General features: G+C 39.9%; 2 long non-coding RNA genes across 2 annotated transcripts; one reads left to right on the top strand and one right to left on the bottom strand.

Annotated features, from left to right (window-relative positions):
• The first annotated feature begins 8,082 nt into the window (after positions 1-8,082).
• LOC148354806 (uncharacterized) lies at positions 8,083-11,018 on the top strand. The gene is made up of 2 exons (XR_015852279.1): positions 8,083-9,834; positions 10,552-11,018. It is a non-coding gene; the product is annotated as an uncharacterized LOC148354806 (long non-coding RNA).
• An 83-nt stretch (positions 11,019-11,101) lies between these two features.
• LOC148354807 (uncharacterized) lies at positions 11,102-12,259 on the bottom strand. The gene is made up of 2 exons (XR_015852278.1): positions 11,874-12,259; positions 11,102-11,477 (listed from the first exon to the last, which is right to left on the bottom strand). It is a non-coding gene; the product is annotated as an uncharacterized LOC148354807 (long non-coding RNA).
• Between the last annotated feature and the right edge of the window lie 1,847 nt (positions 12,260-14,106).

Below are 14,106 nucleotides of genomic sequence, written 5' to 3' on the forward strand. Positions count from 1 at the left end.
ATTCGCGTTAGATGTTATTTGTATAATATTTTCTTCTGCGGTGTAGCATTTTATCCACAGGCTAATAAATTATTTAGCTAAGCTCGACTGCAGTGACAGCTCCTTTTATTTCCACCCTCTCTTTTCTGGGACTCAAATCGATACGGTTACTCGACCCCCGTAAGGAATCTGTGACGCCAGCTGCGTAAGGGTACAGTGTGTAAAATTTCACCACTATACTAGTATGTTGTATGAAAGACACGTGCTAAAAAGCACAAAGAAGAATACAAATTCCGGAGACTAAAAGTAACCAAAACACAATATTATTTTCCTTCACATTTTTGCCTAGAGGAAAAAAAAGTAGAAGAATAGAAAGAAAGAGGAAAAAGAAAGGAGTGCAAAAAAGTGAAAGGGAAAAAAAGCGGAAAAAAGAAAGACAAAATGGAAAATACCAAAGAGGGCAAAGAAAGAAAAGAAAGAAAAAGGGAAAAAAATGGTTTTAAGGGTAGCCTTGGCAGCAAGATGGTGGCCAAACGTGGGAGCTACCTCCAGGTCTTATGTCAAATAAAATTCTCGACCGCCCAATATTTAAAAACATGCATATTTACGTGACAGTTCATACATTTTTGCTTATTATTTTAAAGAATAGTCAAGTCATGTTTATTTGGAAAACCCTTAATCACAAGAAGTTTAAAAGGGCTGTAAAGAATACAGACTGTTATTTCACCATACCCTGATCTAAATCCTACTTGAGGGCAAGGAAAAACTCAGAAATCCTCAGCATGAGGAAATTAATGAACCTTGAGTGTCACGGTTGCCATGGCGCCCAATTGGCCCCGCCCTTGTGGCGCCAGCTGCGACTCATTGACATATTGGCTTTCCTGCTATTTAAGCTCAGTGCTGTCAACGAACCTCTGCCCCGCAAGATGTGGGTTTTGACTCAGTCCTGTTTCTTGTTGGTATTCCCTGTCTGGTATTGTTCCCGTTTATTTTTGTCCTCTTTAATATTGGTTTCCAGTTTTTTTCCCATCTATTTTTGTCTTGTTTATTATTCTCTCCAGTTTTCGTTCCCGTCTAGTTTGTCCTGTTTATTTTCGATATCCTGTTTCATTATCTGTCCTGTCTGTCCCGTCCTGTCCGGTATCGACCCCATATGTCCGATATCAACTCGGGCAATTGGTATCGATTTCACGAACCAGGACAGGAAACAGAAATGGAGAACCCAATCGCGTAACGTACTCACAGTTTATTAGGGAGAGGAGGAATGTGCGCAAACTCGATCCGAGTTGTCAAAATCAAACAGATCAGGCCAAAAGTAAAACAGGATCAAACACAGGCAAATTCACAAAACTAGGCATTTCACACAGGGTTTAACAGGAGTCTTGCAGACGCTCTGAAAACTAACGGCTCAAAGGACCACGTTTAAGTACTCCCAGTGAGCAATCTGTCAACGCGATTCGGCTGGTGTCCATGAGCGGGGCCAATTGGGCGCCGTGGCAACCATGACAGAACCTGCCGCCACACGGCTGGGACCAATTGGGCGCCATGGCAACCGTGACAATCGATGTCGTTGGCCTCTGCCTTCCTATCATTTCACGTCAGACTTCTAAATGACCCCCCATTTCCCGTAAAATAAAAGGCTTGTGTGAGTAATATCACACGTTTGGGTCCTGATCCTGTTCTAGTTCATGACATTGAGAAGAGGCCGCACGTGAAGTTATCCCGCTTCCAGAATGACTAGGTTGAAATGGATGTTCCAAGGGCATCAACAAACTATACACAGATTTTGTCCACATGAAATATAGGTCATTCATAAGCTACAGAGTATAAGTGTGTTTTAAGCCTAGATTTAAACAGTTCCACTGAGGTTGCAGATCAAATCTCAGAGGGCAGAGTAAAGAATGCTCTCTAACCTACGGATTTCTTTTTGGCTCTTGGGATCACTACTAGACCAGCATTTTCCGAGTGAAGACTCCAAGCAGGAACACAAGGTGGAATTATATATATATATATATATATATATATATATATATATATATATATATATATATATATATATATATATATATATATATATATATATACATATATATATATACATATATATATATATATATATATATATATATATATTGGGTAGGGTTACTTTAACTTGATTACTTTCAATTACTTTTGGATCACTCCAATACCAAATATGCTAACAAAAGACAAAAGAAACGAAATATGAATAAAATTACTAAATTTTGTGCAGGCTTGGGGAATACATGGAACGGCAAAAATGACGTTGGCAAGCTGTTTGGATTTATTTTCATTTTGTTTCTGTCGCATTTTATGTTAGTTTTGCCGGAGATCAAAGAGATCAAAGCCAGGATAGAAAGCTTACCACTTGTTGTGAGTCATAATTTTATTCTTATTTAGTTTCTTATATATATGCACATACATATATATGTGTATATATATATATATATATATATATATATATATATATATATATATATATATATATAATACAGACAGTCCCTTTAAAACCCTCGTGCTACCGTGGAAGGAATGTTGGGTAACGCTGATAGCGACGACTAGCTGCGATAAACAAGGAAAAGGTCAAACCAAGGCGGTTGCCTCATCCGTCGCCGCGCCATTGTTGCCGCATACCGACAAAAAAATCAATGGCGGATGATATTTCCAGGATTGCGTGTAACCTGACGTGCTAATTCTCGCTAAGAGAATACTGAGGTGTTGTCATCAAGATGAAATGTCAAACGGAGAAATGGGCTTAGGACAGAATATTGGGTAAAACATTGCAGTGTTATAAAACTCCAGAGATACAGTACAATGTATTACAGGAAACACTTTTTGTACTATTGGTTGAAAAATGACTCAACTTGGGTCAATAAGGGAGCATTTAAACGCTTGGTGCGAGTGGGCATTACTTGGAATTTCTGTATCGATCCTATCCATGTAAATACAGGATAGTATGGATTGATACCGATCGGATAACTTTTGCTTGGAATTGATAAGATAATTGAATAATTGACCAAATCTGCATTAATTTATAACCATTATGAGCATGGCATTAAGGATTCAGCCACAACAAAAGTCAAGAGTCAAACCAAAGAGAATCAGCAATTAAACTAAAATACAAAATGAAATCGAGTAAAAATGTGTAAATAGTCTAAACAAGGGTCGTCAACCTTTTTCAAGCTGAATGAATGAATGAATGAATTGTCAAGACCATAACGGAAACAGGACCCACTTGTGTTACGTTTTTCACAAGTTTTATTAAAGGAATGAGAAAGGGCTGCTCCCATGATACGGTGTTCGCTGGACGCGGGAAGCAAGTCGCTCTTGTACTCGGGTGGTGCACAGAACGCGGAAGTGGAACTTCCGTAGCGAGCAATGGCGGTGTCGGGGACGGAAAAAGGGGTCGGTAGCCGGGACTGGGAGAGCAATGCGTGGACGGGATCGGAAGCGAGTCATAAGCCAAAATAGGAGAGAAGACGTAGTCTGGGACAAAAAGATGTCGAAAGCCGGGACGGGAGAGCAGACGTGGTCAGAATCAAAACGGGTCGAAGCCGGGAACAGACGGGAGCAAAAACGGGACAGGTGGGAGTCAGGGTCGAAAGAAGGCTTGCCTAGTGTTCACTGAGGTTCGCAGACGGACTGACAAAGGGGACAGACAGGACTGGGTTCAAATATTGACCGGGAGCCAATCAGAACCCGCAGCAGTTGGCGCCAAAGGAGTGGGCACAGCTGAGTAACATCAGTTATCATGACATGGATGAATGAATTAATCAATCAATGAAACTGTGTTTCAAACATGATAAAAACAAAACAACAAGTCGAAAAAAAACAAACCAAAAACAATGTTAACGTATATGTCCGAAAAGGAATAAGAAAAAGCATATGCTTATTTAATCCTACCCCTCGACTTCCTTAATAATTGTGTCTTTTAGCTAAACCTCTTATGTTTTTACATGTAAGAAACACCTCGTGAATAAACACATTTACTTCGGTTCTCTCGATGCACAGTCACTTACTTCATCGTCATTATCATCACCATCACTATTTTAACCGGCATCGTTTATCATCATTGCCTCCATACATTTTTCAGTATACTATATAATAAGAGTATAAATTATTATAACAATAATTCTCATAGATGTCCCTGGTGAAAACGGATGTTTTTGGTGTTTCTTGTCCATCACACAAGTATCTTTGGACTTGCTGCTATAGGGGGTCCACCCCCAAGCAGCATAACCTCCCTTTGCTAAGTGTCCTGCTAAGTGCTTTAAAAAGACAAGGTATGGGAGCTTGAGCCAGATGCCTCCAGCAAGCTTGTGTGCCCTAACTATGAGACGTGCAGGACATGTCAGTTTTGTGTTCTTATTGGGATGTATATCTGTGTGATTGTATCCCCAGTTATTTTATTTGTTTGTTTGGTTTTCTCCATCATCACCTACATATTTAATCACCTCATTGTTTGTTTATAAATATAGATCCAGATTGTGCTGAAATTGCAGAATATGATGGTGACAGAAATATAATAACAATGTTCAACAATAACAATAATAGAGATATAGTTGATAATGATAATAACAATAACAATAACAACAACAAAAATAATAGTCGCTATGCCAAACTTAATGAACCCCCTGAACTACCTGAAAGCTACACTAGAAAAACTGATAGAGAGGAGACCAAGCATTTCTACTGCTACATCAAATAATCACATGCGGACTGTTATGATTACCGATGTGAATCACCTGTGCCCGCTCCTTTTGTGCCAACTGCTTCGGACTCTGATTAGTTCCCTGTCCCTATTCAAACCCACTCCTATCTGTCCCCTTTTGTCTATCCGTCTGTGAACCTCAGTTAACACTAGGCAAGCCTTTTTCGACCGTGATTCCCACCTGTTTTTTGCTCCAGTCTGTCCCCCGGCTTCGACCGGTTTTTGATCCTGACCACGTCTACTCTCCTGTCCCGGCTTTTGACCTCTTTTTGTCCCCGACCACATCTACTCTCCTTGCCTGGCTTTCTCGCTTTCGACCCCGACCATGTTTTTGCCCTCCTGTCCCGGCTACTGAACTGTTCTGACCACTCGCCACGGAAGATCCACTTCCGCGTTCAGAGCGACCTGCTTCCCGCGTCCATCAATCACCGGATCGTGGGCGCAACCCTTTCTCTTTCTTTCAATAAAACTTGTGGGAAACGCAATGCAAGTGGGTCCTGTCTCCGTTCTGGTCTTGACAGCGGACACTGTTTACTAACTAAAGAGGGGTACAGGATTTTATCAGGCAGACAGTTATCAGACGGATACTAGCCTAATATGACATCACAGTTTTCGGCCTGATAAGGAAAATATACCTGATAATTAAGCATCTGCTGCCACAATAAAATATCAGCTGACACTACTTGTCAGAAATATTCCAAGCATTTATGTATAATGTTTTAATGTAGTAGTTGCAATACTTGGTCTCCTCTCCACTTTATCATGTGCGTAAAGGATGGGATAGTTTAAGATCATTCACATGGCTCAGCATGTATACTGCGGTTGTGATTATACAGGTTTCTGAATTTTAGTCAGTACAGTACATTGGGTTTTGGTTTGATTGTGTTTTTGTGTACGCCTTCCTGTATATTAATGCCAATTTAATTGTTATTGACGGCTGCGCTAGTTGATTAAAATTAATCATGGTACAGTGTGTTACTTTTCTGTACTAGACATTTCCCCGCAGATTTTGTCATGATTACTGATGCGAGTCACCAGAGCTTTTCAGGTCAGAACACATTAGGTCCGAGAAATGTGGAACAGGGAAGTGCTGGAGAGTGATGTCATGCTTGTCCCTGCAGGTTTTTGTAAAAATGTCTTTTTGTCAGTGTTGCATGAAAATGGTGAAAGGAAGAAAAGGCCAGTCTCAAGTAAAGTCCAAATCCCAACCCAAACCCCATGAAAGACGAAAAAAGGAGAGTATATTTGAGGGCGTCTCAAAAAAGCATGTACGTGCACGCGCCTCATGAACAGAAGCTGCAATGATGACACAAGCCAGCGGATGGCGGTAGAGAGTAACACAGTTTCAAATTTTGTACAGCTCCTTCAAATTCTAGCAAGCATACATCGTCGATGAGAGGGCTATGCCCTCCCGTGCCTACTGAACTGGTATCAGTGTCTAACTCCAAAACTGGCTCAGTTCAGCAGGAACAGGAGTGCAGTCCTATATCAAAGGAAAACAAGAATATCGGTGTTTGAATGGCGAGCTACCGACCGTCACGTCACAGGTCCTCGATTGGAATCGTCACAAGAGTTTGATGGTTCTCAACTGGTCTGACTTGTCGACCCACCATTCCACTCTAATAACAAACTGTGACCAAATCAAGAAAAAAAAGTCACTTCTCAAATGTGTCCAATGGAAGGATTGTGCAGATTACAGAAGAGATAGTATAATATTTTCAGCTTTTTTTTTTTTTTTTTTTTTTTCAAAAAAACAAAATGACCAGCAAAACCAAAACAACCTTAAGAACTATATATACCGTGCTGCCATATAAGCCTACATCACATATAACTGCTTTAAAATAGCCATATATTACAACAAATTCAAAATATGAATAAAGTGTGGACTTAAGCATTACGTTTGGGTTCAGTCCGGGCTTCTCTCTTGGTGACTTGTTTAAAAAAAAAAAAAAAATTCAGGTTTTCTTCAAGCTCAGTGCCTAAAATTAATTAGTTGGGCTTTGATACCTGGCAAGCGCAGGTCGGGTCGGGCTGGATTTTTTTTCAAGCCCAAACTTACTTCTAATTAAGATTAATACAATAGTAAAAACTAAAAAATATGACCTTTTTAAACCATTTACTGTACCTTCCAGAAGCGCTTCAATGGCACGTACACCGTTTTTGTATTTCGCAATCGTTTCCATCTTCGACTCGATCATTTTGGTTACTGTTTTCCACTTTTCCTTCCCCTTATCATTACTCTCTTGGGGCCCCTTATTATAAGCAGAAAAAGGAAATGAAACCAACAAACACACAATAAAATGACCGAACAGGTCGAAGAGATTGAGCAGGACATTATCACCATCTACTGTTAAGGAGTGTAATCGACCCACTGTTTCGTTCTTCTTCTTAGGCAAAGTGCCTCGAACCAATGAAAACAGATCCCGACCAGCTAGTTGAGAAACACTGCTCTAGACGATTGTCACTCGCACTATGAATGTTTCATGAGTTAAACATTTTGTTGCTTGATAGCTAGCATCTGCACGCTAGCGTGAAGACTGTTGTATTCAAATGAGGCCGAATATATTTGAGCTTATGTTTTTTTCATCATTTCAGCAACCGTGGCAACCGTGGCAGCCTTGACAGCGATTCTGGTTTTTGTTAAATTTCGAGCTCAGAAAGTCTAAGTGTGGTATGGTTACAGTGAAAAATGAATATATAAACAGAATAAAACAAAAACAAAATCAATCAGATTTAAAAAACTGCAATAAATAAATGTTAAAACTAATTAAAATCAATAACATTAAACAAAAAATAAATAATGAAATAGAAAAAAATGAAACAAAAGCTAATAAAATAAAAACTAAATAAATTTGAATCAAACAATATGAAAAATAAAACAAAAAAGAATGGCAAACAAAATAGAATAAAAATATGAACAGAATTAAATAAAACAAAATCCATGATGAACCATAACAAAGCTTAGTAAAACGAAAGAATATTCAATCTAATTAAAGTAAATTTAATACAAGAAAATAAATAATGTAATAAATATAGAAAATAAAATAAAAAATACTGAAACAAAACCAAACAAACAAACCAAAAAAAAGAAATAAAAACAAAACAAAAATAAATAAGATATAAACAGAATAAACTGAAACAAGATTAGCAGTCAAATTAAAATAAAATAAAATGAAGTAAAAATCATGAAACAAAATAAAACAAATAAAACTAAATAATTAAAACAGAAATAAATGATGAAATAAAAACAAAATAAACAATAATAATAAATGATATTTTTTATTATAACAGACATACTCAAACAAAATAAAGAAATAATAATAATAAATAATTAATGATTACAATAGAAATAAATACTCAAAATCTAAAAAGAATTAAAACAAATTAATGGTAAAATAAAAACAAAATACAATAAATTAAAAACAATACTAAAAACGAATAGAATGAATTAAATACAACATTATAAAAATACAATACAATGAATTAGATAAAATAAAATTAATATTCAAATAAAAACAAATTAGATTGGTGATATACACAAAGCTGTCACGGTTGCCATGGTGCCCAATTGGCCCAGCCCATGTGGCGCCAGCTGCAGCTTATTGACAGATTGGCTCCCTGTCAGTATTTAAACTCTCTCCTGTCAGTCCCTTTTTGTCGGTCTGTCTGTGAATCTCTGTTTATACACGGCCAGCCCTTTTTTCGCCTGTCCCGTTTTTGCACCTGTTTGCCTCTTGCTACGATCTGTTTCGATCTCAACCACGTCTGCTCTCCCGTCCGGAATTACGTGCTATTTGGATCTCAACCAGATCTGTTCAGCCGTCCCAAAAAACGATCTGTTTTTGATCTTGACCACGTTTACTCTCCTTTTCTGGCTTTCGACTTGTTTCCGTTCCCGACCACGTTTTTGCTCTTCTATCCTGGCTACTGACCCGTTTTTTCCGTTCCCGACACCGTCATCACTCGCCACGGAAGTCCCATTTCCGCGTTCAGAGCAGCCTGCTCCCCGCGACCAACAATCACCGGATCGTGTGTGCAATCCTTTCACTTCTTCCCAATAAAACTGTGAGAAACGTTACGCGAGTGGGTCCTGTTTCTGTTCTGGTCCTGACAAAAGCACAATAAATCACTAGTTCAATAAAATCAAATGCTGAATATCATTAGATCCCAAAGTGAAAAGTATGATGAGAGTCTTTCTCTCTTTTAATGGAGACTGAGTCGTACAATTTATTCTGTGTCTGGTCACCTGTAAGGTTAAGAAACATCTTACAGGACTTGCTGGTCCATAGTATAACCTTTTCAAGTTGTCAAAATCCAAAAATCATTGCCGAGCAATTCCAACAGAATGTCTTCAATGTTTGTAATTCATGCTACCCAGCAGACCATCACGGCTGCCGCCGCTCATGAGATAAGTCACTGCCGCCACCGGAAAAGGTTCCATCTCGATTTTATAACCCGCAGGAAACTGGAAAGTCATTAGCAGTAAAGATGAATATGTGTTTATCTGGCCTCCCCACACAGCCAGCCTGTGGAGTTATTATCTTTTTTCATGCAGACGACACCACGCTCGCTACGGTAGCGTCATCACAAACCCGTTATTAAGATAAAAGAGCAGATTATGGCAGCCAAAGCCATGATGTCTTCGCCCGTAAATATTTTTCGGCGTGCTCGAAGTTGCCGATTCTTTGTTGCCACTGGGTGACATTGGTACACCACGGTTTTTGGATACCTTAACAGCCAGGGTTTTCAGGGCTCCAATGAGGACGCAACACTGGACAGCTTTCTCCACTGTTGATGGTTCCTGGCCTGTTTTTGGGCCGTGGCACCAGTTAATTCCTTAATGTTGTCAGGCCAGTTCTTTTTCGGTGACCTGGAGAATTTTAGGCTGAGTCCCATTCTTCGCACTTTCACTCGCTATGTGCCCTAGTCACTCGGTTTGCGCGTTCACGTGAAAATGGGGTGTGTCCCGATACTCTCAAGACCGAGGCAGAAGTGCCCTCAAACCATGTCGTAACCACTTCAAGACCGAGGGGGCTCTCGACCTCACTTGGCAGCGAAGTGACTACCCAGAAGGCTTTGCGAATTCTCAATATCAACAAACATGCCCGGAAAGGAACCGCACAAATGTAAGTAGTTTTCCACAACCGCGCATCTATTTGCAACGAAATGTATTGAGATATCTTAGTTAGACATAAATGCAATAGAAAATCGTATTTTCGCGTTAAAACATGAACATTGCAAAATCGCTACTTTACGAAGTGCACAAGTCTACCGAGGGAGCTGCCCAAAAAAAATCTTCACGCTACAAACTGTAAAGTAGGATAACTGTGCAGAAAACCACGGTTCAGCCCATCCCTGTTTGTATCTTAAACGAGTCGTGCTTTTTACATCTACATGCCCAGTCGCTAAAGGAGCATAGTCACAATTTCGGCTGTCGTGTTTTATTTACAATATGATTATTTCATGTGAGATCAGAATGCATTTGTTTTCATTATGCATTATGAGTAATGTCTCCGAATTTCACGTGGAAATACAGTTGAAACAAATTACTATCACACAGTCCACTGCCTTCTCTGTAAACACATATTAAGTAAACTAATTACCTTCTCAAAATGTTGTCCAAATGTGGAGACAATTCTAAAGCATATGTGATGCTGGCCAATAGAAGGCTCTTACAGCCATAAGAATAACATGTCAATTTTGTGTATCTATTCACTATCAAATAATCATCCAGAACACATCCTATAATTTCTCACATCAACTTGTTGAGCATCCTATACACAGTTGTTTTTGTGCAATACACAAGCATTAAGTAATTCTTGTTTTTTCCACCCAACCTAAAGGCCAATGTAGAACGTCCCGTGGAAGAGCTGGCAACCATCACAGCTACCACGCCATCCACACCAACGGGCACGTCGTTGGCATCTTCTAATCCGGCGCCAAACCCCAAATCACCCAGAAAAAAAAGGAAGCACGATACACTCCTTGACTTTTTGAAAGCGGAGTCTGCCGGAGTGAGGAAAAGGCTCGAGGAAACTGTGGCCAAAACTGAGCGGTTCCCGTCCTTTTTGGGAAGCTCGTGGACAAATTTCCAGAACAGTGACATCCCTGCAATGTTTCCCTTTGTTTTATAAAAGGAAAATATTTTATTTTATTAAGAACTCAATGAACTTCCAGTTTGTGTTTTCCAGCTTTATGGAAGTATTGGTATATTTTTGTTACAATTTGTGACATATTATTTATTTACTATTATGTATTTCGGCCCAATGTGATTTTGTTTTTCTGAAAGTAAACTATTATTTCAACTGGAGTGATTTGTAGTTGTTTTCTGTCCAACAGTCACATAGTTCACACACAGTATCTCACATCATTATGAAATAAACCACCAAGGTGTTACTCAAAATAAAGATGTTTATTGAATAGTAATGCAGAAAAGCACGGAATGCAAATGTGGGTCTGACTTCCAAAGCCTAAAACATGGCTTTTGGGCAATTTATTCCATATTAACTGTGGACAATTCTGTGTATGGTGGACCTGGGAACCCTGAAGACCCGTGACACCACACGGTGGGACAGACCGTGGGCCAGCCAGTACACGTAGATCAGGACCTCCAGCCATGGCCCTGTTCCCTCTTTAGCAGCTCCTGCAGGGCCCACATGACCTTTTTGCTCAACCTTAAGTCCTGAATGAGTTTTGACTTCACATCGAACCATAAGCACAGGATGGGAACATTCCTGTCCAACCTGTCCACGCTTATGGGACAGCCACTCTGGAACACAATAGATAACAAACAATTTAGACATAAATGTGGGCATAGATGATGTAAGCATCATGAAAAAATGTTGAAATTACCTTTTTTATATCCAATGACAACTCTTTTGAATTAAATTCCTTATGAACTAAGGTTTTTGGGTCGTACAGGGAAGTTTGGTGACGATATTATGTCAGCTTAAGGGTCAGGTGGACTGTTCTTGTGTGTGTTTACTTTTCATCATGTCACACACTAAAGACCCCTACTATATGTCATAAAATGGCATTAAGATACTAATAAGTAGATTGCCATTTATGTCTACACAAACATAAGGTATTATGTGAACGTGCATTGTATGTTAACTTTTTACTGTATTTGACCGAACGGGTCATTTTTTTTAATGAGTGTACGTACCTTGTAAAGATGAATCAGCACTACATAGCGCCGAAGCTGTCTTCAGTATAGCACATTTCTCCCCCGTTGATTGGAGACACGGAAAAGATGATGAGCTTTCAGGCAATCGGTAATAACACAGCTGTAGCGGGCATTTTTAACGTTGCACGAACTCTCCAACTGACACACCACAGGTTGAGACTCAAGTTGTTTACATGTGACGTAGACCAATACGTCACTGAGGTCTACAGCCAATTAATATTACCGCCATCTCCTGGACAGGGGTGGAACCTTGCAAGTCTTGTCCAAACCGTCTCCACTTTGCACTCAACTCGCGGAGGGCACTCCTCTATCGAGGGACCTCACTGGAGGGTTCTCAGGGCCGAGTGAGAGAAATGGGATTGGGCCTTAGTTTAGTCAGTCCTGTTTATCCGTCCTGACCATACCACCGTCTGCGCACAGTGGATTACAGTTCTCCGTAGGGTCTAGTGTTCCCTCTGATGGTGTTGCGCACCGTTTCGTTTGTCACATGGGCTAACAGCTGATGCCTGGTTTTTTGTAGCATCACATCTCCATGGCCTGGATTTTCTCTGCCAGTTTTGCTGTCAGAGTCCATTGTCTTGCAATTGTAGAGGAAGATGGAGTCTGATCTTTGATCTCACTGATATGTTCTTGTCCCAACACATGAGTTAGTCTGGCAAGTGTGACTGTTATTTGAGCTATCCTGACCATGATTTCTAGTTCTGACCTCTCTGTCACGGTTGCCATGGCGCCCAATTTGCCACGCCCGTGTGGCGCCAGCTGCGGCTCATTGACAGATTGGCTTTCCGTCTATTTAAGCTAAGTGGTCTCATTTTTCCTTTGTCAGTCCGTTAACGAACCTCTGCCCCGCGAGAGGTGGGTTTTTACACTGTCCTGTTTCCTGTTGGTATTTCCTGTCCGGTGTTGTTCACATTTATTTTTATCCTGTTTAATATCGGTTTCCAGTTTCGTTCCCGTCTATTTTTGTCCAGTTTATTATTCTCTCCAGTTTTTGTTTCCGTCTAGTTTGTACTTTTTATTTTCGATATCCTGTTTCATTATCTATCCTGTCTGTCCCATCCTGTCCGGTATTGACCCCATCTGTCCGATATCAACTCGGGCAATTGGTATCGATCTCGTCAGCCTCTGGCTTCCTATCATTTCACGCCAGACTGCTGCCTAACGTGCATCACTCCCTATGCCTTGTAAAATAAAAGGCTTGTGTGAATAAATCCACGCGTTTGGGTCCTGATCCTGTTCTGGTTCATTACACTTTCTTCTGATATGACGGTTCCAAAACTTGAATTTAAAAAAAATTAAACGTTAAAAACACCAATTAAGGAGAGCAGCCTTATCTGCAAAAAGAGCAAGATCATGTTATTTCCAAACCTAATGTGTTTTTTCCCACGACGATTGTGATATCCGTCTGATGATTAAATACATTATTATAAATGTTACATCATTATCACATTAGATTACATGAAATAAAGCTGAATGTTTTAAGAAGAAAAACTGTGTTATTGTTTTTTATTCAGTAAACTATGGATATTTACTGAATATCACTTATGTACATAACATCCGTTTGATCGATTCAGCGTGGAAACGCATAACATTAATATTTTGTCTGTTGTAAGAGACGAAAACGGTTCCACTGAAGAGTCAAAAGAAATAAATGAAAACTACTTTTCCATGCATGCGTCTTAGATCTCTTCTGCGGTGTCATCTAAAACATGACGACAATATGGGCCGGCTTGTTTTCCTGCAAACACAGTCGATGCGCTTCCCTTTTTGGTCTCCATGGCGATGTCACGGTGCGTTTCATCTTCAGGGCCTCAAAGGCTGACAGTATTTCACAACGGGGCCCTTTTTATTGCACCCCAGCTTCTCTTTTCTTCTGTTGCTTCGGCATCTGGGCTTTGGGGTTTTGTTCTGGCCCGGCGCTCTTAGCTTTGCTGGTGTGGAAGAGCATGAACATCTGTTCTATAAAGTTTTTTTTCAGGCACGCCTCAACTTTTGTTGATCAAACCTCAAAAGTAGCAATTAATTTGAACTGTTGGGAGAGAAAGCAATAGCGAGGTCCGGCCTACTGTTGTCGGCTAAGCTAACAACCCTCAAAGGCTACTCCTGCAGAGCCTGTATTTCAGCAACACCAGATCCCATAACCATGAAATAAATGACCTGGAGCTACAACTCTTGGAAAGTTGTATATTTGTGACTCTTTTATTTTAATCAT

The sequence above is a fragment of the Urocampus carinirostris genome, chromosome 12 (assembly GCF_059441175.1).
Source record: "Urocampus carinirostris isolate Australia breed hairy pipefish chromosome 12, RoL_Ucar_1.0, whole genome shotgun sequence".
Taxonomy (NCBI): Eukaryota; Metazoa; Chordata; class Actinopteri; order Syngnathiformes; family Syngnathidae; genus Urocampus; species Urocampus carinirostris.